Raw genomic sequence first — 26027 nt, forward strand, 5'->3', positions numbered from 1 at the left:
AGCCGAGATTGAGCCACTGCACTCCAGCCTGGGCGACAGAGTAAGAGTCTGTCTCAAAAAAGAAAAAAAAAAGAAATCATTGTTAGGCCAGGTGTGATGGCTCACGCCTATAATCCCAGCACTTTGGGAGGCGGAGATAGGTGGAATGCTTGAGCCCAGGAGTTTGAGACCAGCCTGGGAAATGCAGTGAGATCTGATCTCTACTAAAAATAAGAATTTAGCCAAGTGCAGTTCCACATGCCAGTAGTCTCAGCTACTCAGGAGGCTGAGGTAGGAGGAAGACTGAGGATTGCTTGAGACCAGGAGCTTGAAGCTGCAGTGAGCCATGATCACATCACTGCATTCCAATCTGGGCAACAGAGACCCTGTCCTCACCCCCTCAAAAAAAAATCATTGTTCATTTTGTGGAGAATGATATTGTGGCTGTGTGTGTGTGTGTGTATAAGTATTTATTAATGAATATTTAAGTATTAACAGGTTAAACAATAAGTTGCCAGGGACTTGCTTTAAAATATTTCAGAATAATAAGCGGGTGTTGTGTACATGAGAGTTTCACCACACTTTCTCGATATTTTGTATATTTTTAAATCTCCATAATAAACACTTAAAACAAAATATTGTAACGTGCAAAGGAGTTGGGGATTGGAGGGTGTCAGCACGGTTTGGGCTGAGCCCTGACTTGGAGACTCCAGGTCACTGGGTGAACAGTCCGACATCCACAGTGACAAGGAAAGTGTTGCAGGATGCAGACGGAAAAAATTACTCCAAGCTATTAACAATTAATCTCTTCCACACTGTGAAAACAAAACACAACACAGAGGACTCCTGGGACCCAACTCAGTACCCAACTACGGACGTTGAGTCACATTTTGTCCCCACGCCCCAGTGCTTGGTGCACCTTATAAAGGGTGTGCACTCCTGGACTTTGTGCCTAACTTCATGGACACCACATACTTTTACAGCAAGAAACAAAGTATATGCAGCAGTGAAAGTTAAGCTTTTAGCTTTGAACACCAAAGCTAACTTTCTACCCCAAGCTAATTTTATGCAAACAATATTTTTATCCCTTAGAAGATTGCTGAGGGATACAGGATTGATTTTTGACTTTGAACTAAAGCACCATAATCCATGACCCAGAAATAAGAACATCATTATATGGAACAGGACAAGCTCCTCAGTGGACATCCTTGGATGGCCACCCTGGCCAGGGCTCAGTATTACAGGCACTAGAACGTAGGAAAGTTCTAGAAATCTGCACATTCAAGTCCTTCGTTTTATGGATGGAAAAAGAGAGGTTAAGAGGCAGGTCACACAGCCGGGTAGTCACTGCAAAACCAGGAATTAAAAGCAAACTTTCTGACCCTGAGACCAATTCAGTTTTCCTTCTTAGGACTATGTTCAGGCAACTGTATTATTGACACTATCTGAACAGGAAAAGAAAAGGCAAGGCTTGCATTTCTGCTACTGAAAGGTTAAGAACCAAATATGCAACACCAAAGAAACCCCCAGAAAGCTCAGTGTTATAAACTCCTTGGCCATAAAAAAAGTGGTTTAGGTAAATATTTTTTTCTTTTTTTTTCTTTTTTATGGTAAATCAGGAAAAAAACCCACAACCACCTACTACCACACAAGAAAGGAAAAAGAAAATGAAACAAATTTGCGCCTGACTAAACAGTAACATGCAATTAAAATGATGGATGTCTCTGTGCCAGAGGTTGAATCTGAAACAAGCTGCTGGAAGAAGGGCAGCCCTGAAAATAAATTGCCAAATTACTTTTTGCAGCCAGATTGCAGATTCCCGCTCTGTGCAATTCTGAAAGCAAGTAACTCCACATAAATAAATATGCAACAAATCCCAGGAAATCTAGCCAAGAAACGTGAACAGAAAGGACTAACTTTGGGTGGATGACTGCCCCCACCTATCCTTGCAACTTAAGAATGTGAGAACATTTGAAAAGTAAGGCATGTCAATGCTACCTCGCACACGACGCTTCCTGAAACTCCCAAGTCCTGTAGTGACTGTTCCCCTGTAAGCCATGGAGCTTCCACAGCCCTGAAATCATAGTTCTGGAATCTCATAATACACCTTATGATGCAGTGCACTGAAGACACTGGCTCGGGAGTCAGCAGGTGAGAGTTCGAGTCCTAACTCTATTATTCAGCTCAGGTTGAGTTTGATGTCTGGTAAATTTCTTACCTAGCAAGGATGTTATAAGGATTACATGAAATGATAATGAATTTAACAGGGCTTGGCCTGGGTTCACCCATGGGACGGGCCTGGGGATGAAGGTAGCCTCATTTTAGGTAGCACGCCTGTTTACAGAAGAGCGAGGTGAGGCCAGGTGCAGTGACTCACACCTGTAATCCCAGTACTTTGGGAAGTGGAGGCGGGAGGATCACTTGGGCCTAGGAGTTCGAGACTGGCACGGGCAACGCAGCCAGACCTCCATCTCTACACAAAATTTTAAAAATTATCTGCGCATGGTGGCACATATCTGTAGCCCCAGTCACTGGGGAGTCTGAGGTGGGAAGATTGCTTGAGCCCAGGAGTTTGAGGCTGCAGTAAGCTATGATCACACCACTGCACCCCAGCCTGGATGACAGAACGAGGCCCTATCTCAAAAAAAAAAAAAAAAAGTAAGGAAGGGGGAGGTGAGCTCATGGTGGCTAAGAGACAGGGGAGTGTTATGGGCTGAACTGTGTCACCCCCCAACCCCAAATTAATATGTTAAAGTCCTAACCCCTGGTTCCTCAGAATGTGATTGTATTTGGAGACAGGGCTTTTAAAGAGGTAACTAAGCTGAAATGAGGTTGTTAGAATGACCCTAATCCAATCTGATTGGTGTCATCATAAAAAGAGGAGATCGGAACACAGAGACACCAGGGACACACACGCAGGGGAAAGACCACGTGAAGGCACAGGGAGAAGAGGCAGCCGGGGGGCAGGGGAATCTGTCAGCCAAGGAGAGAGGCTTCAGAGGAAACCAACCCTGCCGTGCCATGATCTTGGATTCCAGCCTCCAGAATGGTGAGAAAATAAATTGCTGTTGTTTAAGCTACTGTCTGGGGTACTTTGTTACAGCACTCCTAGCAAACTAGCAAGAGACAAGAACACAGGCTTCAAGTTAGAGAGCAGGTTTGAATCTGGGCTCCACTGCCTACAACCAGCATGACCCCAACAAAGCCCCTTCACCTTTCTGAGCTTGTTTTCTGTCTGTGAATGGAGGTGATAGCATGCATTTGCCGCCAAGTGACATGAGGATGAAACGAGAACCAGTGCAGATGCGCCATGTGGCACAGTCCCTCCCAGGACTTCCCACAGCATCCCTGCGGCGATCAGGGGCCTCACTGCATGGCAGCCCTTGGATGCTTTGCATGGTACTCCCCTGGACTGAAACTGACGGTGAGAGCTATTCCTAACAGCCTGGATGCTTCTTGGGCCAAGGCACGGTCTTGGACCCCAAGCTCCTTGGTTCCCACTTGTGCCTGGTATTCTGTACATAAGGAACAGAACTTTAGAGCTATGTACTTGGCTCTGCGTGTAAGATTTTCAAAAAGGTCAACGAGTGGAAAAGCACATGAACTTTTTTCCTTTAACCCTCTCTACGGTGAGCTTGGCTATTAGGGCCATAAAACTATAACCGAGGCATCACTATCCATTCATCTGATGGAGGAGTATACACATAAAGTTGTCTTTTTATAGACAGCCTTTTTCTTCTGGGTGAGTCAGTAGTCTTAAGAAAAAAAAGTCACTGCCACTTGCAGGAAGAAGGCAGAGAATGACACGTTCAACTGGAGAAAAGAAAGGTGTGATGCTGACAGTCTCTCCTTAGGCTTGAATTTGTACAGATTACCAAGATTATTTCCCTGAGGTCTGTGGTTTGTGGTTAGGGTGAGCTACTGTGAAAAGAATCTCAACTATAAGTTCACCACACAAAAAGCTAGCCTTTCCTTACCTATTAACTAAGAAAATTTCCCAATCATATATGCGGGTTTTTTTTTCCCCAAGACAGGGTCTTGCTCTGTCAACCAGGCTGGAGTGCAGTGGTGCGATCTCGGCTCACTGCAACCTCCGCCTCCCAGGTTCAAGCAATTCTCCTGACTCAGCCTCCTGAGTAGCTGGGATTACAGGCAACCGCCACCACACCCAGCTAATTTTCGTATTTTTAGTAGAGATGGGGTTCTACCATGTTGTTCAGGCTGGTCTCAAACTCCTGACCTTGTGATCCAACCACCTCAGCCTCCCAAAGTGCTGGGATTACAGGTGTGAGCCACTGCGCCTGGCCCATATATGCATTTTGAAAAGCAACAACTGAATGCCAAGCAAGGAACAAGCATTAACTAGTACTATGATGAAATGTTACTTTAGAATACACAAATAGGAAATGATTTACAGAATCAAACACCTAAGTAACGTTTCATCATCTTTTAACTGCTATGAGATGACCAATTTTTTGCTAACCCCTATCTTCTCCAGTTCAAGCAGAACAAATTTATCTAGAACAATTGAGCACACAGGGCTCCAATGTCCCAGGTATTGTCCAAAAGTATTCTTACAAAAAAAAGTACACCACGTCCAAAGGTATTCCTGCAAGACTATCACCACACCAGACACTGAACGCCCGCATCGTCCCTATTCCTTCTAAGATACCTAGAGAAGCAAAAGTAGGAGGGAATTCTGCAATGGGGTTACACATTTGCCACCCACACACCAAGCACTCTGAGGAATTCCTGCTGGATGGTGTAAAGACATGGGACATTCTAATGAGCGAAGAGGGTCATGAGGAACGGAGGTGGGGGGTGGGCAGTCACTACACAGATCTAGCCAACTTCCACTCCATGGGAAATCAGACCATGCTATCGGATCTTCCAATCTTTCAAGAAAATATACAAATTTGATTACTTATTTATTTATTTAGGTAGAATGGGAAGATTTTTAAGAACCTTGTACGGCTCTCTAGATTTTTTGTTTTTATTTAAGACAAGGTCTCACTCTGTTGCCCAGGCTGGAGTACAGTGGTGCCATCATGGCTCACTGCAGCCTCGACTTTCTGGAATCAAGCAATCCTCCCACCTCAGCCTCCTAAGCAGCTGAGACTACAGGCATGCACCACCATGCCTAGCTAATTTTTTTTCTTTTTTGTTGAGATTGTGGGGGTGGTGGGTCTTGCCATGTTGCCTAGGCTGGTCTCGAACTCCTGAGATTCTTTTTCTTGCCTGGGCCTCCCAAAGTGCTTGGATTATACGCATGAGCCACAGTGTGCAGCAAGTTTTGTTTGTTTGTTTTTTTTAATTGAAGCATCACGTACCTAGAAAAAGTGCACAGATCGCACATGTACAACTCAAGGATTTACCACATGAGCAACTCAAGGAATTACCACAACTCAAGCAATTACCACAACCACCATGAAGGTGAAAATACAGAACATTTCCAGCAACACCCCTGACCCCTCGCAAAGTTCCTCGTGTGCCTCTTTCCAATTTCCACCTCTTTCTTTCCTCCCACGGGTACCACAGATTCCTCCTGCCTGTGCTGAAGTTCATACACATGGAACCATACAGCATGCCTCTTTTACAGCCGTGTGGGGATGGTCCACTCACCCCCATCCCCGCATTCACAGCAGAGCTTGCAGCTATGAACAAAGACACACCAGTGCCATACCACAACCCTACGAGGAACAGAAATGAGACCCAAGTGGATTCACCACAGTGAAGAAAGGCTTCCGAGTCACAGAAGGAGGGAGGAGGCAGAGATAAGAAGAGACTAGGTGGGGCAGGGGACAAAGTCAACCGAAGAGGAGGGTCTGTTCCCAGATCAAAGGCAGAGCAAAGGAACAGGGCGGTGGCAAGTGCCAGAGAGAAGAAGCTAAAAGTTCACGGTCACTGACAGGGCAGAGAATACGCAAGTCCAGAGATTACAGCCAGGGTGGCTGGGGCCATGACAAAAACTAGCCCAAATTTCTATCATGTTCCAAATCTTTCCCTCAATGGACCTAAATATACTATTAACAACTGCAGCACTATCCATCTCAGTGGGAGGCTGAGGGAGATTCAATCAAATGCAGCTCTGAAAAATTTTAGCGTGCTCATCAATTACTCATATAGGTTGAACAGCCACAGTTTTAACCTACGACCCCAGCATCACAATCTTAAATCCATTACTTTACCTAATATTAACAGTAATCATATTTATATCATTCAACACAAACACAGGCCAGGGGTGGTGGCTCATGCCTGTATTTCCAGCACTTTAGGAGGCCGAGGTAGGCAGATCACTTGAGGTCAGGAGTTTGAGAACAGCCTGGCCAACATGGGGAAACCCTGTCCCTATTAAAAATATAAAAATTAGCCAGGGATGGTGGTGGGCGCCTTTAATCCCAGCTACTCCGGAGGCTGAGGTAGGAGAATCGCTTGAACTCGGGATGTGGACGTTGCTGTGAGCCAGGATTGTGCCACTGCACTCCAACCTGGGTGACAGAGCAAGACTTTGTTTCAAAAACAAAGAAATAAACAACAATAACAAAATCAATACAAATATAAGTGCTACAACATTATCACTATCCTATAGGTGGACTAAGTTACCACTACTAACATCCATAGTGCTTGTTACTCTACTATCTCTAGGAAGACTGGCCCCCACTAACAGGATTTCTACCCAACTGAGCCATGACTCCAGAACTAACAAAAAAAAATAGCCTCATTATACCTATACTCATGGCCACCATAGCCCTGCTCAACCTGTAATGTTATATATGCCTAATTTATTCCACATCACTAACAATATTTCCAACAACAACATAAAAATAAAATGGCAATCTGAAAACACAAAACAAACCCTCTTCTTACCGTCACTCATCAGCCCTACTGCCCTGAGATCCTGCATTTGCCCCAGGAGACAACAGGCTGACTTCTCGGAAGGAGGAATCAACAAACATTACAATTTCAAATAAACACAAAGTCAACAGAAGAGTACAGTAAACGCCTGTCACTCAGGTTTGACGATGATCAACACTGTGTATCATCTTTTCCTCTATTCATTCCTCCCCGGCCCACCATTAATTTTTTTATACTTCTTTTTGGGGATGGTAGTAAATTGCATTTGCATTGAAATATACAAATCTAAGCTATTCTACTTTGATAAATGGACTGGCGTACCCCACACTCCTCTACCACTCAGCCCCTTCTCATCTCCCCAGAAAGTTCCTGGGAGGCCCCTTCCTCGTCAATCCCTAAGCTTCCCTACCCCCAAGGCAACAGTTATTCTCGTTTGTTTTCTTCACAGATTAGTTCTGCCAGTTCTAGAGCTGCGTGTACATGGAATCATACAGAGGCTACTCTTTTAAGGTGAATTTCACTCAGTATAATGCGTATGAATTTTTAAAAAGCCATTTCAATATGCAGTTTTGGCTAATCTCATGTAGACACATCTACATACTTCCCGTGCCATCTTATGTGGGTAAGCTACAACGCGTTGAGATAAATATTTCTGATAAAAATAACCCCAACTGATACTCAGGTGGCTGACGCAGGAGGATCTCTTGAGCCCTGGAATTCCAGGCTACAGCGAGCCATGATCACACCATTGTACTCCAGCATGGGAGACTGAGCAAGACCCTGTCTCAAAAATAAATAAACAAACAACTCCAACTGGATTCGGAACCATTTTTGTGGATAAACTATTCAAGTCCTGCTTCTTCCCTTGGTCCCATGTTACAGATGCCAGTTCCTGCACCTAAAGTGCAGCAAACAATGATGCCAGAGCTCTGGCCACCAAGAGTCAACTTTCAATATCCCCAGAGAAGCAAGGCCGACCAAAACTAGGTAAAAGCATGTAAAAACCATAGAGTTCTCTGTAGATGCAAAAGACACATATTCTCACTCAAGCGGCAGTTACTTGGGGAAAGAGTGGCATCTCTGACTTAGTCTTTATCTACCTGGAGCCTGGCTTGGTTCTGTGTACACAGCAGGTCCTCAATAAATGCCTGTCTCTTCGTTGCTTTCAGCCTCTCCTTGGCTGGTAGATGGTTGTCTTCCCCTCTGTCTTCACACAGTCCTCCCTCTGTACAGATCTGTGTCCGCATTTCTTCTTCTTAGATGACACCAGTCATATTGGATTAGGGCCTTTTAACTTAAATACCTCTTTGAAGACCTTATCCCCAAATACAGTCACATTCTGAGGTACTGGGGGTTAGGACTTCAACAGAAGAATTCGGGGAAAATGGAGGGGGCCACAATTCAGCCCCAAGCAGCTACCTCCTTAGCCAAGTGGGAACAGCAGAACCTGCTCTGCCATGACTGACTGAGGTATCCTGACTTCACGGGATTATCATGAAGACTAGGAACACACCCGAAGATTCAATGTTCTCCACAGGCCCTTAGAGCTTGCTGGCCAACCTCGGGCCTATGATGACTCATAAAGGCCCAGTAATGTGCCCTCTCGCAACATGGCCATTCCGGATCCTTCTGTACCAGGGTGCAGCTGCCGCCCTGGTTGCAAAGATAAGATTTCTCCTTCCCATGATGAGAACCAGATGTCCCTAAGCTTTTCTTCAAACATAAGAGACAGTATAGTATAAAGATTAAGTTTACATTTTATTTAGTATAAAGATTAAGTTTACATTTTATCACAATTAAAAAAAAAAGAAGCTGGGCACAGTAACATGCACCTGCAGTCCCAGCTACTCAGGAGGCTAAGACAGGAGGATCACTCAAGCCCAGGAGTTCTGGGCTGCAGCGAGCCACAACCACGCCAGTGTACTCTAGCCTGGGTGACAGACTGAGACTCCATCTCTAAGAGAAAAGGAAAAAAAGGAGAAAAAAATGGTATACATAGTATGATCCCATTTTTACTGAAAAAAACCTTTTTCTCCATACTTAAAAAAAAGAGGCAAGAACATACACCAAAATGTTAATGAAGTAGTGATCACTTGGTGAAAGTTGTATAGACAATTTTTATTTTAAACTTTCTTCAATCAATAATTCCTAAACATTATAAAATAAACATGTATTACTTTTATTTTTATTGTTTTAAGTTGTGGGTTTCTTTTGGGGGGTGGGTTTTGAGACAGGGTCTTGCTCTGTCTCCCAGGCTGGGGTGCAGTGGCACGATCTTGACTCACTGCAACCTCCACCTCCCAGACTCAAGCAATCCTCCCAACTCAGCCTCCCAAGTAGCTGGGATTACAGGTGCATACCATCACACTTGGCTACTGTGTGTGTGTATATATACATATATATATAGAGAGAGAGAGAGAGAGAGAAAGAGAAAGAGAAAGAGATAGGGTTTCACCAAGTTTCCCAAACTCCCGGGCTTAAGCAATCTACCTAAGTCAGCCTTCCAAAGTACTGGGATCACAGGTGTGAGCCACCACGCCCGGCTGGGTTATTTTTTTTTTTTTTCTTTTCTTTTCTTTTTGTGGAGAAGGGGTGTCTTGCAATGTTGTCCAGGCTGGTCTCGAACTCCTGAGCTCAAGCACTCCTCCCGCCTCGGTCTCCCTAAATGCTAGGATTATGGCTGTGAGCCACCACACCCAGCCTTTTATTTTTTTTAAAGGCACAGAACTGATACGACTGGATAACTTTTATAAAAAATTAAATAAAATCAGTGCTTTTCCCATTATGTCTTTTCCTGTTTTCTCTTCCTATTTAAGCAACTAGGCTGTTCTGTTCTCACTGACTTGGGAAAGGTATGTGATAACCAAAAAAAGAAAATTAAAAATTTTTAAAGGGAAAAGAATGAAGCAGATGGATGCCGGAACCAGACTCCCTGGGTCCACCACATTCTAGTGGCAAGACCTTGATGAGGTAATTTAGCTGTTTTGCACTTCTGCTTCCTTATCCATAAAACAGGCCAGTAGCTACCTTGTAAAGGTTTTGGGAGAATTAACCAAGTAAAGATACATAAAGTGCTCAGAACTGTGTCTGGCACATAGTAAGCACTACTTTGAAAAGAAACCTTTACTTGGGGTACTTCTGCCTTTCTGAGTCCTTAAGACTCATTCCTCAACATTTCAGTGGTCTTAGAACGCCAGCTAGCTTCCAATACTAGATATACAATCCTATACTTGACCCCTAACATTTGTGGGAAATTCACAGCAAATCTGACTCACTCCAATTAAGCGAAGAGCTTTAAGCGCACAATCTACCCCAGGAATTCTGATCTGCAGTCCCAAGGCGCACCTCTAATGGTTTCTGTTCCTGGAGCTGTATCATATGTTGTTCTTATACCATAGAGGAATTCTTCCTTGGTGTTTCATCTTTGCCCTTCTAAAGGTCAAAGTCAACAGCAGACACCAGTAGGACAGTGCAGGGGCCAAGAGTACTTAGGCACTGTGTGTTCTCTCATAGTTGCCTGACCTCTGTGTGCCTCAATCTCCTGTATAATGAGGATGCAAATAGAAACTGCCTACTCCATGGGGGGATGAGGGGTCAGAGTGAAGCCATGGAAAGGGCTTGGAACAATGTAAATGGTCAATCCACTTTGAAAACATAACGCTGAGTAAAAGAAGCCAGACATAAAATGCCACATATCGCATGATTCTATTTATATGAAATACAAAATCCAGAAAATCCAGACAGCAAATCCAGAAAGACAGAAGACAGATTAGTGGCTGTCAGGGGTTAGGAACAGGGGAGGAATGACAGCTCAACAGGTAGAGGGTTTCCTTTTGGGGTGATGACAATATTCTGGAGCCAGAAAGTAATGATGGTTTCTCAACAATGTCAATGTACTAAATGTCACTAATGGTCGATTTTGTGTCATGTATATTTTACCACAATTTTAAAAATCACTTGCAAAAACTAAAAAGGTCAATAATGTTATCTATTGCTTGAATTACTACATAATTACTATAACATGAAATGTGCTAGGTTCCATCCAAGGCAAAGAAGTGCCCTGCAAGCTCCTAGGAGGAGAGAGAATGCTATATGGGAGACGTGGGAGAAGCGGGGGAAGGTGGGGTTGGGGGAGAGGATGGGGGGAATGATAGGATAAGCTTCATAAATGCAGCATCATCTGAGACAGGCCCTGAAAGATGGCTAGGCCCTTAAGGGATGAGAATCAGCCAATAAGAAGGCAGCACAGGCTGGGTGCGGTGGCCCAGGCCTGTAATCCCAGCACTTCGGGAGGCCAAGGTGGGTGGATCACTTGTGGTCAGGAGTTCAAGACCAGCCTGGCTCACATGGTGAAAACCCGTCTCTACTAAAAATACAAAATCAGCTGGGTGTGGTGGCGGGTGCCTGTAATCCCAGCTACTCGGGAGGCTGAGGCAGAAGAATCACTTGAACCCAGCAGGAGAAGATTGCAGTGAGTCGAGATTGAGCCACTGCACTACAGCCTGGGTGACAGAGCAAGACTTTGTCTCAAAAAATCAAAATCAAAATCAAAAGCCGGGCGCGGTGGTTCACACCTGTAATCCTAGCACTTTGGGAGGCTAAGGTGGGCAGATCACCTGAGGTCAGGAGTTCAAGACCAGCCTGGTCAACATGGTGACACCCCATCTTTACTAAAAATACAAAAATTAGCTGGGCATGGTGGCCTGATGCCTGTAATTCCAGCTACTTGGGAGGCTGAGGCAGGAGAATCGCTTGAATGTGGGAGGTGGAGGTTGCAGTGAGTCAAGATCATGCCACTGCAGTATAGCCTGGGTGGCAGAGCGAGACTCTGTCTTGAAAAAATAAAATAAAAATAAAAAATAAGGCAGCACAGGTACAGATATACAGGTGATAAGTGAAGCGGGCACTCGATCTCCTGACCTCGTGATCTGCCCGCCTTAGCCTCCCAAAGTGCTGGGATTACAGGCATAAGCCACCGCGCCCGGCCAAGTCTAGTTCTATATTTACTAGTTGTGGGATATGGGGTCAAAATCTTAATGGTGAACTATCCGTAAAATTAGAACACTCAAAATTCTCTCAAGGAAGTGCTACAAGGATTAAATGAAACAATCAAAGGTGAAAGCCTGATCTAAACCTACAACGCTACACAAAAGGAAGGGAAGGAGCCCTGTAAAACATTGTTTCTCAAACCTGACTGTACCTCAGAATCACTGGGAGAGTTTTAAAACATTCTGGGCCGGGCGTAGTGGTTCACATCTGTAATCCCAGCACTTTGGGAGGTCGAGGTGGGGGTGGATCACCTGAGGTCAGGAGTTCGAGACCAGCCTGCCCAATATGGCAAAACCCCATCTCTACTAAAAATACAAAAATTAGCCAGGCGTGGTGGTGGGCGCCTGTAATCCCAGCTACTGGGGGACTGAGGCAGGAGGAGAGCTTGAACCTGGGAGGTGGAGGCTACAGTGAGCCGAGATCATGCCACTGCACACCAGCCTGGGCAACAGAATGAGACTCTATCTCAAAACAACAGCAACAACAACAACAACAAACATTCTGGTGAAGAGGTCCCACCTCCCAAGCCTAGCAATCTTGGTAGTAGTAGTCTGGAGTATGCCTTAGAAGCTGGACTTTGAAAAACTCCCCATAAGATTCTAAGCCTGCAGTAAACATCGAAAACCACTGTTGTATTAACTTACTAGTCAGACAGCCCTTGAAAAGGCAGAATAAAGCAATGCTTTGAAGGCTGGGACACTATACAAAGCTGACCCAAGAATCCGGGTGATGCAGAAGCCTGGGGCTGCTGGAGCACTCAGCACGCTGACTGGGGGCCACCAAGGCAAAGTCAAGGTAATGCAATTAACATCCACACTCCACCCTAAATGGACTCCTTTAGAGCAATGCCCATACATTTGACCATTTTGTATTCCTCGCACAGGGCCTTACAGACTTACTAGATGCTCTGCAGTTGTTTTTTTTTCTTCTTCAAGAAATAAATGCAATAGCTGAAATAAAACAGTTCTTCTCAGTAAATGGAAGCAACTGTAACTATCTGGAAAACTTACCTATGTGCAAGAACTCATTCCCTGAAGTGAGTTAATAAACGACACGTTACAGTAACTCTATTACAGTACATACAATCCTTTTCCTTTTAAAAGACAGCATGTAATTTTTCCTTTTTTTTTTTTTTTTCCAGGAACGTCTTTAATTAAGAGGAACTTCTCGCTTTCAGAATAAAGCTAAATACCTCTGGACTTCAAAGCAAAATAAATCCCACAGCTCTAGAATACTGAGGTATCCTAAACAAATACCTCCGATCTTAAATTTCCTGCTCTCCCATTACAATATCTCATATCCCAGACCTCCCTTCTCAGGTTCCATCCTGGAGTATCCCATTGGATGTGTCACTGCTGGCTGTGTGCATGACCTGGGCCAGTTCCAAGGCAGCTTAGGTCCCTCCCTGGACTTTGACCAGCCATTCTTGCTACCATCAAAGCAGCGCTGATGTCACCCAATACAGATTGCAACAGACTGAGCAGAAGGTGACATGGGCCTTGGGTCTCAAGGCCCTGCAGGCAAGAGCAATAAAAGGACTCCGGTCGGTCGGTGAAATGCCACGGAATGGGCTGTCAAGAGTACGCTGCAGGTTAATAACTAACCCCGGTAGGCTTTTACAGTCTACCGGCCTTCCCTGGATGATGCCCACGTCCATCGTGTGGGCAGGAGAGCTAGAGGAAGCTCCAGCCCCCATGTGCCGGGGTTGAGAACTCTGGTCGCTTTCAGAAGGGATGGCAGAGTCTCAGAGAGGCAAAGAGGCTCACTGGATGTCACTCGTAAGAGCTGGGGGGCAACGTGCAGGAAGCTGCACTTGTTACACCCTCATTACTGCTCACTTGCCACAGGTGAGCAGCAGCAGGCTGGAGTGAGCAGCCGTAGGCCTTCCAAGGCAGATGGGAAAGGCCTTTCCGCGCCTCCAGAATGAGATTTTGGACCAGGTGTTCTCCAAGGGTTCCCTTAGCGGCGAACCCCACTGGTTCAAGCCGCCCCACACTCGGTCCAATTCCCTTCTCATTAATTCTGCATTCCCTAAAATGTCTGCTGGCATCTCCAGCCAGGAGAGACAGAAAGGGTTCATGGAGGGCCTCCCGAGTATCTGAAGGGGACCCAAACAGGGGTGAGCTAGAGGGAGGAAGAACCCACGCTTGAGGAAGACATTCAACAGCTGATCTCCACTCAGCTTTCTTGAGGATGAGGATCTTACTGGTCTCTGTGTATGCTAATCAGATGCTTGAAATAAGGCCATTCCCTGTACTAACTGTACCTCAGCGGTGACCAATGTTGAGGATGCAATCAACAAAACCCGGAAGGTAACAAACTGAAATAGGACAAGTGGCCTCACTTCTCCAACAGATAAATGGCTCAAAAAGGTAAGGAGGGAGGTATTTAGGTTAGGAGCCTTAGATAGAATATTTATCAAACGCAATGACAGAACCTTGCTGAAAACCACAGAAGAAAATTTGAACACTGGCTGAATATCTGACACTAAAAAATAATTGTTCATTATTTTAAGAAGCTTTAATAGTATTAGGGAACTATGTATATATAGTTATATATACACACACACATATATATGATATGTCTCATATATACACATATCATATATATATATATGATGAGGTCTTGTTATGTTGTCCAGGCTGGCCTCCAATTCCTGGACTCAAGTGATCCTCCCACCTCAGCCTCCCAAGTAGCTGGGACTACAAGTGTGTGCTAACACAACCAACTCTATTTTTCTAAAAGTGGTCCTTATCTTACAAAGATACATACTGAAATACATGTTTGAAATTACATGTTTAGGCCAGGTACGGTGGCTCATGCCTCGTAATCTCAGCACTTTGGGAGGCTGAGGCAGGTAGATCGCTTGAGGTCAGGATTTCAAGACCAGCCTGTCCAACATGGTGAAACTCAGTCTCTACTAAAAATACAAAAAATTAGCCATGCGTGGTGGCGCATGCCTGTAATCCCAGCTATTCGGGAAGCTGAGGCAGGAGAATCGCTTGAATCCTGGAGCCAGAGAAGTTGCAGGGAACCAAGATCACGCACTGCACCCCAGCCTAGGTGACAAAGTGAGACTCCGTCTTGAAAGAAAGAAAGAGAGAGAGAGAAAGAGAGAAAGAAAGAAAGAAAAATTACATGTTTAGAATTTGTCTAAAATAATCAGGAAAGGGCAATAGGGAGGGGTATAAAAGGAGAGTGGTCATAAACTGGTAAGTACAGAAATGAAGATGAGTACTTAGGGTCCATATATAGTTCTCGCTACTTTGGAATATGCTTAGAAATTTCCATAATAAAAACTTCAAAAAGAGTGGGCAGAGCTGATGTGAATACTATAGATCCCGTAGTTGCTCTCACAAAAAGCCACCAGCAGCAACCAACTTCAGCTCATTCACAGTGAAAGTGAAGTCAAAACATTAATTCCTACTTAGTGAGGAAAGACCTGCCAGGGAAGCTTGTCAATTTGGGGGCTTACAGTGTTCTCTCCCTTATTCCACCGAGAAGACCTCAGAAGAAGAAGGGGATACGGGAGACAATCTCATGGGGTCCAGGGGCCAATGAGAAAAATACAACTCCACCTAAAAACACAGGTGAAAATCATGAAACAAAGCATTCCAGGAGGAACTACACATTGCTAACAACATGTGAAAGACACTCAACCCTGGCCAGGTGCAGTGGCTCATGCCTGTAATGCCAGCACTTTGGGAGGCTGAGATGTGAGAATTGCTTGAGGCTAGGAGTTTGAGAATGGCCTAGGCAACACAGCCAGATCCCATCTCTATTATTAAAAGACACACACACACACACACACACACAGAGACAGAGAGAGAGAGAGAGAGAGATGGATGGATAAGTGAAAGACACTCAACCCCAACAACAACTGGGGGAAAGTAAAGACCACAAAGATCCCACTAACTCCCACTATCCTGGTAAAATCAAACAAAGAAGTTGACAATGCCAAGTGTTGGAGAAGAATGGATTAGGAAAGTTTTTACATGCTGTGGGGACTCTGGAAAACAATTCTGTATGATTATAAAGGGCCCCGCCCACTCTTCCTCCCAGGTACACACCCAGGAGAGATGCTTCCTGGCACATGTACACCAGAGACCAATTTCAGAAAGTTCAAGCGGTATTTTTTTTCCCTAATAGTTCCAAAGCGAAAACATCCCAAATGTCCACATAGCATAAATTCCGGTGTATGCATGCAATGGAATAACTACAGAACAGTAAGAACTCTAGTCATCTTATTGACACGAATTCTCACAGACACAATATTGAAGGAAAAACTCATGTATATACAGTTTACAAATCTGCAAAACCAACATGATATTGTTTAGGAAAAGGTATATATGCAGAAAACCTATAAAGAAAAGAAAGGGACGAAAGACAAACTTCAGGAGGGAGGGAGGGGAATGTGGCTGAGGCGGAGCATCTGGGGACTTTCACAGCATTGGTGATGGTCTTTGTTCCTAAGCTGGGTGGTGGGCACAAGGATGTTCATTGTGTTATTTTGCTAAAACTATTCATGTTATAGAGAGTCTTTTGTATTTATATTTCATCATTTAAAAATCTAAAGAATGTGCTGGACAGAGGGCTTGCCAACACTGAGCAACTCAGACAAAAATGTAAGGGGGAGAAAACTTGTCTGCCACACACCCCCAAACGAAGCCCAGACAGCCTTGGAAGATGATCAGCACGACGCAGAAGAGTCCCGGGGAAGAGGTGTCAGAATCCAAGAATAAAACCACGAGGTGAGGGCTGGGGACATCCAAGTCTCCGGTGGCAGTGTCACAAGTGAATGGGTAGGACCGAGTTAAGACAGTCCAGACCTGCATAAACATCCACAGTCCATGAATGGATAAACTGTATGTGGTATACTCTTACAAGAGAACATTAACAAATACTGTAGGATTCCACTTCTATGGGGTACCTAGAGTAGCTAAATTCATAGACAAAAAAGTAGAATGGTGGTTGCCAGGAGTTGGGGGAAGTGAAAATAAGGAGTTAGGGTTTAATGGGGACCGAGTTTCAGTTTGGGAAGAAGAAAAACGTCTGGAGACCGGTGGTGGTGAAGGTTGCAAAACAGTGTGAATGTACATCATGCCACTTAACTGCATACACTTAAACACGGTTAAAATAGTAAATTTTATGTTATTTATATTAATACCACGATTTTCAAAAAATTCATAATTCAGGGTAGGTGCAGCTGAGCAAGTGAGCAGGTAGAGCAAAGGAGATGCACGATCAGGCCGACTTCAACCCACCTGAGCGAATGCTAGGCTACAGACAACACTCAGCTCATGAGACAGGCATGGAAAAGAAACCACAGAGCGGAGGGATGCCAGCTCTGCAGGCACCCGCTGAACCAGGCAGTTGGCATCCTCACAGCTGCAGGGCAGACCATTCCACCCGGGGGGAGCTGAGCTGGGTAACAAGGCAGCACCGGAAGATCCCACGGGTGGGACAGGACCCTTGGGATATCATCTTCCGGTTCTTAGCTTCAGGAAGAAAATGCTGGGCACTCAGCCAGCTATGACTTTGGGGAAAAGAACCTGCAAAAAATGCTGAGAAATGGTAGACAGAATCCAAATGCCAGAGATGCTGAAAGGCAAAGTGGTTCAGAAAAGACACGGGATTTTACTGCATGAAATTCTGACCTTCCCAGGGAGTTCTAAGAGAACACATACTCAACACAGGAAGGCTGGGTGTGCACAGCATGGGCTGAGGGGAAGAGCACTGGAAAATGAGTCAGGAAACCTAAATTCAATCTGGCTCTCCTGTACTTACTAGCAGAGTGGCCCGAGGCCATCTGCTCTCCAAGACCATCTGCAAAGGGGATGATAACATGCACCTTCCCAGGCGGCAGCGATGAAGGGAAGCAACACCGATTCTGCACGCCTTGGAGACGGGGCTGCCTGACGCGTAAGTGATCAGGTGCTTTGCATATCAACCTCCAAGCCCCCAGAGACAGGTATTACTCACTCAAACCACATCACACACAGCACAGAATAAGGGTTGAATTTAAGTATTCTAGAATACGCACCAAACTGGTGAGAAGCCTGTCAAGAAATGTGGATGGGGAGGAGAAAAGAAAAAAATGTTTTAAAGGATATACACCACGCTTATAAACATGTATACAAAAGCACCAAGATGGAAAGGAACAAAGTGAAACCGACCAGTTGCTATGCAGCAGGATAGGAATAGGAAAATGTTTTTCTTTGAGATAATTTTAATGTAGTTCTATTAAGCACTTTTTAAAAACATCACCTACTTCTGATCTGAGTGTTGAATTATGGCCATCAAACCATTATGCACTCGAGTGAAATGACATTCAATGAGTCCAACTAAAGAAGAAAATGTGATCCCAAGTGGCCTACAAAGGTGGAAACCCTTTGGGGGGCTCAGGGGTCTCCATCTAGCTCGGAACCTCTGGGGTAAGCTCAGAGCCTTCCCACCCCCCTCACCTAGCTGTGCTGTCAGAGACCTTCCCAGACCACAAATCAAGCTAGAGTCTGCCTTTACTAGCTACATGACCTTGGGCAAGTTTCTTAACCTGTCTGCTAAACCCTGATTCTTTCCTCTACAAATCAGGAATAATAACAGTAACCATCACCACAGTTTTTGTGAGGATTCAACAAGATAATCACCTAGATGGGCTCCCGACATCATCTTCATTTCAAAGGGTACCCACTCACTCACTCCTTTCAGATCCAGGGACACAGCCAGAGCTCATCTGGCTCCCCTACCCCAAGTAACCTGGAGCCCAGGGATGGGGGCTTTTCTGACCTCCATCTTCCATGCATTTGCACCTTCTGTTCCTTCCACCCAGATATAGCTGAACTCCTACATATTCTTTGGGACAAGTCCATTGTCACTCTGGGGATCAAACCTTCTCCAACTGCCTGGGTGTGGTGGCTCACACCTGTAATCCCAGAGCTTTGAGAGGCCGTGGTGGGAGGATCTCCTGAGGCCAGGAGTTCCAGGCCAGCCTGGGCAATATAGTGAGACCCCCAATGTTACCAAAAAAAGAAAAAAAGAACCTTCTCTAACTCCAGCCCACAGTTCAGTTGCTCACTCCTGGCACCACCCCATGTTGGTTTATGGGCATCTGTTTACTCTGCCCCTCAAGACTGGGAGCTGAAGAAACACTATTCTCTCTCCAATACCCTCCCTCATGCTTATTGCAGTGTAAGTACACAGTAAGCCTTTGCTAACTGAAGAAAACACACTGTGAGCAAACAAAAACATTTCGGAAAACAATTTAAAATAAACCAGAAATTAAAATCAAGTGGGACTAGTAAAATTAATCCAGCTCTAGAGAGAGGCCACGGAGGCTGCAGGAGGAGTGAGATTAGAGGGATTAGGGTTGGTGGGGGACACACCAGGGATGCTGCCAGGCTCCAGCCCCACTCTGCCAGATCAGCTCTGGCTGGTAGCAGAGTCATAGGCATCCTGGGCTGGCAGGAGTTGAGACCGCCTCATAGCAGGCACTCTCAGATGCAAGGGGATTCTGAGGTCACATCAACAAGACCTTTTAACCTGCCAGCAAGAGAAGGTAATTGTGGTGAGGAGGGTCAGAGTGCCAGGCAGCTTGCTTCCTACCAAGGCAGGGGCAACAGGCAGCACACAGCACAGATGGCTAACCAGCACTGGGGGGCTCCCCACCCCAGCTAAGAGTCCCAGGAAATGTAGAGAGGAGGGCCGAGGGCCTCACCCTAAAGAGACACGAGCTCCAGGTCGAACACCCTTATTCAACTGTGTGAGGTCGGGAGGAGACACACTTCCATCAACCCACATAAGTTCATCATTTTAAAAACATGTTTACATCTAAATATAAAAGAAAGCACAGATGAAAGGGCACCCCAATTTTAACAGTGCTTATCTAACGAAACTGTAGATGTTGTTCCAACCTTTCTGTATTTTCAAATGGGTCTTTGATGAACGCATTGTAAATGAGAAATGAAAGGAGAGCACACACACGAACCTGGGAAACACACCCAGATGAATCAGCAGCTGACCCTGCCCACAGGCAGCAGTCATGGGCTACAGGTGGAAACTGGAGTGCAGTTCCCACTGGAGGAGAAGGCTCCAGGCAGGGCAGAGAGGCCCGGGGAGGAGCCCACCCCCAGCTGGCCAAAGGGAGTCAAGCAGTGGGCAAGGATGGAACACGTGTTTTGAGGACAAATGGTAGGCGGAGGATTTCTGTGGTTGCCAGGCTGGATTTTTTATAAGTCCCCACGCAAGAATTTAAGGGAAGGCCCCACCCCCATCGACCTTCTGCTATTTCAAAATGAAACAGACCTGTGCCTTCATCCACTGCAGTGTACTAGGAACAGAATTCAATGAGATTATGCACGTGAAAGTGCTTAGCAAGTTAATATTTGTTCAGAGCCCTGTACCAGTGTAGGGTCATGTTACTGGCACTGGAGAGGCTGGGCTGCGGCCCCTTTCCCCTGCAGGCCAACCCCCGCCCCTTATTAACACTGACAAATCCGGCAAGTGTAGAAGGGCAGTTAGTGCTCTTGCTTGTATTGTGACACCCTCTTTGGGAAGGGTGTTCATTACCCCTCTCTCACCCCCCACCTCAGTCTTCCTTTTAAAACAAAGGAGGTGTTTCCAAAAATAACACAAACTCATGATCCACTAGATATCCAAGGCTTCATTCCAGGTCTGAGGGGGTGTGAGTGGGGTAAGCACTGGAAGGCCACCTTTAGCCAATACCTACCCTACAGGGGCAGAAAAAGCAAGCCACCCAGAGGCCTTGGATAAGCCAGGGTGCCCATGGCAGCCAGAGCCTTGGGAAAGGGTAGAAATGGGAAGCTGTGGTCTCTGACCTCCTGCGGATCTCTTAATTCTTCCCAACCAGTGAAGAGTGAAGACAGCCCTATCTCAAACCTTCACCCTCCCTGACATACCCACCTGACTCCACCTGTGAGCTGCTCTACCATCACCCCCTTCTCCTAGTCAGGCCATCATCACCCCTTACCTGACAATTGCAATGGCACGACTGGTCTCCAGTCCCTCCTCTAGCCCTCTACGCCACTGTGACAAAAATGGGCTCCCTAAAGTACAGGTCAAACCCCAGCTCAAAGACTGCCAACCCCCCTACCACCCCTCGCCCCATTGCTACAGCAGTTTATAATGCATGGTGTAGCTGCCTCTGTTCTCACAGTTCTAGAGCCAGGGTTTTTCATTGGCTGTGAAGAGACCACCTGCATCAGAATTACCTGGAGTAACTTGTTATAAGTTGAGCTTCCTGATATACTTAATCAAGAAATTGTGAGGGTGTGCTCTGGGAATTTTAATTGGAAGAAAAAAAATCCCAGATGAACTTTGTGAACACTGAAGTTGGGATCATTTTCCACAGGGATCCAGTTTTTCCACTGTTTGGGAAAATCGGTTCTATTTCCAACTGCCAGGAACGTACCCCAACCCCCTTCCATGATCCTGTGTTAGGACATGGGGTTAGTCTTCCCTCCCACTGCTGACCCTACGCTTGACACCTTCAGATGCTGACAATCAGGGTTCTCAAAGCAGCCCGTTCCAACTCTTTCACTAACTGACTGAAGGGAAGTCACTTTATAGCCACAGACCAGTTTTCCAGTTTCTCCAATGGGCTGGGGAGGTGCTGTCCAGGGTCCCTTTCAACTCCAAAACAAGCCATATAACCTTTATGTTGTATCACATATGTTATGTCAGATCAGAGGTTTCAGTCCTAAAATTCTAAAAACCTGCATTATCCTGTTTTTGCTGAAAAAACATCACTTCTCACATCCAAAGTGAAACTTTTAAAAAGCATTTCTCATACTACATCCAACTTCCAATTTCCACTAAAGAAGAGCCAAGCAATGGTTAGCCTGCCTGGCAAGCATTTTTTTTTTTTTTTTTTTAATGTCTATTACTGGAAACTTCTTCAAATCTTTCCAGAGTCCAAAGTAGAGGAAGGAGAGGTGTCTAAGATTACAATCTACTAGCAACCTTTCAGCACTCTGTTGCACCTTGAGGCCTTCCCGTCACTAAATCCTCCCAACATCCCCATTTGAAAGATCAGGAAGTCAATGGCTCAGAGAGCTGAAATTGTCCAAAGCTGCAGAGCCAGGGTGTAATATGCAAAGGTAGATCTTCGAATTCTGAAATCCCCCATGTTTGCACTGGACCACAATGAGTCGATGTTGAGTTCCAGATGCAGGGAAGGCAACTGCACCACCAAATGCAACAATGGGCCGTTCCCTCCAAAGCATGGTGGGAGTACTAACTGGCCGGCCACACGTCCTAACAGCTTTCCACACTGAGCACACAGGGCAACGGGAGGCAGGGCTGAGCAACAGCCACACGAGCAAAAGCGATGCCAGGGATTTAGTCAACAGAGAGCTAATATGAGTCAACAGTGGGTGCCGCTGCCAAGCACACTAATGGGATCTTCAGCTGCATTAATAGAAGGAAAGTGTCTAGGGCAGACTGAGGGAGGGAGCCCTGCCCTGCTCTGACCAGACCACACCTGAGGGTTGGGCAGGGCTGGGCTGGGCTAAGGAGAGGGAGGTGCTGTCCAAGGCAAGGCCAGGGTTTCTGAAGAGGACTGGCTCAGGCTGGCACTCTGGTTGGTAGGGAGAGCAAGAGCTCATCTGGAAGCTGGGTTGGTACAGCAAGTCCACTTTAGACTGCATGTTACAGTTTTTTTTAAAAGATCCTTTTATTCACATTTTATTTTATCAAAGATTGAAAAGCTGCTGACTATCTATAGCAAAGATTAAGAACACCCAGGGGCCAAGCACAGCGGCTCATGCCTGTAATCCCAACACTGTTAGGGGCTGAGGCAGGAGGATCGCTTGAGCCTACACGTTTGAGATCAGCCTGGGGCAATATAGTGAGACCCCATGTCTATAAAAATAATTCTTTAATTAGCCGGGTGTAGTGGTGCACACCCATAGTCCCAGCTACTAGAGAGGCTGAGGTGGGAGGATCGATTGAGGCTAGGAGATCAAGACTGTAGTGAGCTGTGGTCACACTACTGCACTCCAGCCTGGATGAGACCCCATATCCAAAAAACAAAAACAAAAACAGAACACTCAGGGATGCTAGGTGACTCAACCTACCACTAGAGAAGGGGGCTCCAAGTCCTATCAGAAGAAACAATTGCAGCTGCTTTTCCCTTTATTATATATAACAATTGGCCCATGGCTTTGCCAAGGGACACTGGATCTGAGACCCTATAATCTCAAGTGTCAAAGTCTCCTGGAAGTCCTTCCAATTCCCCCATCCCATCCGGCCACAGCACCCTGTCTGGGTGTGCCTGTCATATCACTTAGCATCACCCAGAATAAAAGAAACCTGTTTTCACCTGAGTTTCCCAAGAGCCTCCAGGCCACATCTCATTCACCTTTGTGTCTGCAGCACAGAGCTCGGCACATGGGAGACGCCCAATAAATGCGGTCTGGACTGGACTGAGGTGCCACAGCACAGTCACACTGAGGGTGTTATTGTGTTCTGGACAATTTCAGAACACAAGCGTCCTAACTAGGGCTAATAAAAAGGTTTATGACAGCACATAGCCAACTTTTAGGAGGTTAAGCAAAGGAATTCTCAAGGCTAACGCTGCCTGAGGGTTTTAATTACAAAGGAGACACAGTTAGCCCGGCAACGTCTCTGGGTGCCTGAGAAGCCAGCTTGGGGTATCGCAGTCAAAGGTAAATCCTATCTTGCGACAAGCAGAAAGGCAACACCAGGGCCCAGGAAGCGGTAAAAATCCAGGAACACAGAAGAGAATAATGACAAGTGGGGCCAAATGCCAAAAAGGACAGTATAAAGAGTGAGCCCAGTGAAGTGGGTCTGAGGAGCAGCAAATGCTACAAACGCATTGGGGAGCTGGCTGCCTGGCATTAACCTCGTAACTCAGAATTAATTACAGGAACACACACTCAGATCTGGGAAGATGAATGTAGGAGACTGTGATGCAGTCCTAATATCTAATAAATCTTTAAATCGATGAGCTGTGCCCACTGGCAATTTTTCTTCATCTTTCCTACCTGAGAGCTCACGTGACACAAGCCAGCATTTGCTTTTTATCTGCCTGTGGACAGGGGGCATATACGTGTGTGTGTGCGCGCATACATAAAATGTGGGCTTCACTAAGTCACATCATAAAGGAATCAAGAAATTTGCCATCCTAGGAATACCTGGGACGGGGGAATTCTTTTGTCAAGCAGCCTTTTATAAAGTGAAGAAACCTTTTAGGATGCAAATATCCCCTTCCCCCACCAGGCTCCAGTGAGGGCTACACTGGCTGGAATCAGTCAGCCTTCCTGTCCCAACCTGTTCATTTGTGTACCTGTTTGGGTCTATTCACCATGCACACCACTGAAGCCTGTCTCACGGAGCTGACAAGCAATACATTTTATAAACGAATCATCCCCAGGGAACAGATGAGAAAACCACAGGCAAGGAGCACTGTCAAACTTCCCAAGGATAGCATTCCTTTCCCAGATCCGAGATGCAAACTACGCCACATCCTCTCCTAACACAAGCTGCCCACTCCAGAGGCAGCCTGCTCCCCTCTCCTCCTCCCCGGCTCTTCAGGCCTCCTCTCTCAGCTGAATAAAGGCTGGAGAGCCTCATTCTTGGGGAGCAGTAACATTTTAATGCTATTTTAAAGGCAACAGCTCTAAGCACCCGAATGTTGGCTCCCTTTCCATCAATAAAAAGGCCCCAAAAGGGTATTTTCGTAGCAAAATGATATCTTATGGAGAGCACAAAGAACCACAAAAATAAAATTGCCATAAATTGAAACTGTCTCGAAATTCAACCTACACCGGGAAGCGTTAAACTCCAAGCCAGGCAGGCTCTGATTTTCCCATCTGAGACCCTTTTCACATGTTCCTAGTTCTCTCATGAAGTCCAAACATTTCTCGCACCCAGGAAGGCCTATATGCTTCCTTGGAAGTACGGGTATGTTATTTCTTCCCTTGACATCCTCGAGATGATCTAACATTCATCTAAAGCTCAATTACTGCTATGTCCTCAGTCACACCCAGAAATTCCCGAAGGCACCGTCTGCCGCAGCGCCGGGTGCACAGTGGGCGCCCAGTTAATGTGTGGTTTGATTTGATCTGATCTGGCCCCTTCAGCCAGGAAGACTCACTGGTAACTGGACGCCCTGCAGGGGACGACAGCGCCGGCCTAGCTCTCAGCTGGCGCGGGGCGGGGGTGCAACCACCTGTGGGCGGGTGCCCGGGACGCAGGCCCAGGTGCCGCCGCCCTGGGGTGCCCCGCCGACCCCACGCACGGTACCCGAGGGAGAAAGTCAGGCGCGCCTGGCCCCGTGGGCACCCCGGGGTCGACTCCCAGCGCCCCAGCAAGGGCTCTGTCGGTGCAAGGCGGACAGGTCCGAGAGAGCCGACTCTAGAGTTAGCTCCCAAGTCACCCTACCCGCTGCGAGGCTGCGGGGCAGATGGGGCTCACGGAATGGGAGTAGGGTGTACCCAGAGGGGATCAGCAGAGAGCAGAAATGGTCTTCTAAACCCCCCCTCCCAAACTTGGGGCGCCTGCCGAGCAGCAGGCGAGGGGATCTCCTCTCTGCTGTCTCATCAAGGCCTGATGGCGAGATTAAGGGGGACAAGCTGGACACCCACGGTCGGCCTCACATTGATTTGACATCTTCCACCCAACAACCCAGTATCAGGAAGACCCCTGCTGGAAGCTAGGGACGGAAGAGGCGCGCCGGCCACCCGCGACAGGGGGGCGGGGTCTCGGGACTTGGGGACCGTGTGTACTGGGGAGGGGGCGAGGCCCCAAGGACTAGGTGGGCGCCAGAGAAATCGGAACGCCGCGGCACAATGTGCCAAGGAGGGGGCGCGGGCCAAAGGTGGGGCCCCAGAAGAGACCGGGACTGGGTGGCCCAAGAAGAAACAGAGTTGAGGAGTGCTCGGAGAAGGGGATGGGGGAGGGGATCCCCAGGGAGGTGCAAGGGAAGCGCCCCCGAGGCCAGCACTGGGGGAGGGGGAGCTGCTCCCAGGGGCGCGAGGTGCCAGTGCCCCAGACCGGCCCCGTCACTCACCGGCAGGTCCACGCTCACTTCGGTCCCGTCGAGCAGGAAGACGCGGCAGTAGAGGGTGGCCTTGTTGGCGCCGGCGGCGGAGATGTGCACGGCC

The 26027-nt window shown here is 46.7% G+C and overlaps 1 protein-coding gene across 1 annotated transcript in view; it reads right to left on the reverse strand.

Moving 5' to 3' along the window:
- The window catches only part of EPB41L4B (erythrocyte membrane protein band 4.1 like 4B), a 179941-nt gene extending 153920 nt beyond the window's left edge, over window positions 1-26021 (reverse strand). The window contains exon 1 of the mRNA XM_011966377.1: window positions 25934-26021. The gene's annotated coding sequence lies outside the window, so the exon portion shown is untranslated. The remainder of the gene's footprint in view (window positions 1-25933) is intronic.
- Window positions 26022-26027: the final 6 nt, after the last annotated feature.

The sequence above is a fragment of the Mandrillus leucophaeus genome, unplaced genomic scaffold (genome assembly GCF_000951045.1).
Source record: "Mandrillus leucophaeus isolate KB7577 unplaced genomic scaffold, Mleu.le_1.0 Scaffold76, whole genome shotgun sequence".
NCBI lineage: Eukaryota > Metazoa > Chordata > Mammalia > Primates > Cercopithecidae > Mandrillus > Mandrillus leucophaeus.